This window comes from Morone saxatilis, unplaced genomic scaffold (genome assembly GCF_004916995.1).
Source record: "Morone saxatilis isolate NCDOM2014 unplaced genomic scaffold, NCSU_SB_2.0 Contig2, whole genome shotgun sequence".
Classification (NCBI taxonomy): domain Eukaryota; kingdom Metazoa; phylum Chordata; class Actinopteri; family Moronidae; genus Morone; species Morone saxatilis.
Window position 1 is genome coordinate 25,124,298 of NW_023339762.1, and position 407 is coordinate 25,124,704.

The following is a 407-nucleotide window of genomic DNA, read 5'->3' on the forward strand; positions in this document are numbered from 1 at the left end:
GAGATGAAAGGAGGGATGGAGGGAAAGTGAAAGAAACCTTCTGATATTCATGAGTTTGGCCTGTGAGGGGAAACTCCGCTGAACAGTGTTTTGTGTCCGCCCCCATGGGTACATTATTTTGCCCTGCGTCAGCGTTCTCTAGTATTGCACTGTAAGTCAGAATCAGGAGTCATGCACCTGCTGTTTAAATAAACCCTGGTTTACTTTACAGCCCTGTGCTAATCCCTCGTTATTTGATTTTACTAAAAGTTTTCTGCCTTACTACAGCTTCAGACTGCTGTCCAACACATCCCAGTGAACTAATGTGTGTATACAGTACATACCAGCTCTGTGGTCTGAGTTTGACACACTATGCCTTTTTATATTTCCTCCTCATCCTGTCATCTACACTCAGTTTATTAGGCACA

At 43.5% G+C, this 407-nt stretch overlaps 1 protein-coding gene across 1 annotated transcript in view; it reads left to right on the top strand.

Moving 5' to 3' along the window:
• Positions 1-407, top strand: part of aars1 (alanyl-tRNA synthetase 1) — a 19,292-nt gene that overhangs the window by 10,411 nt on the left and 8,474 nt on the right. The window lies entirely within an intron of this gene.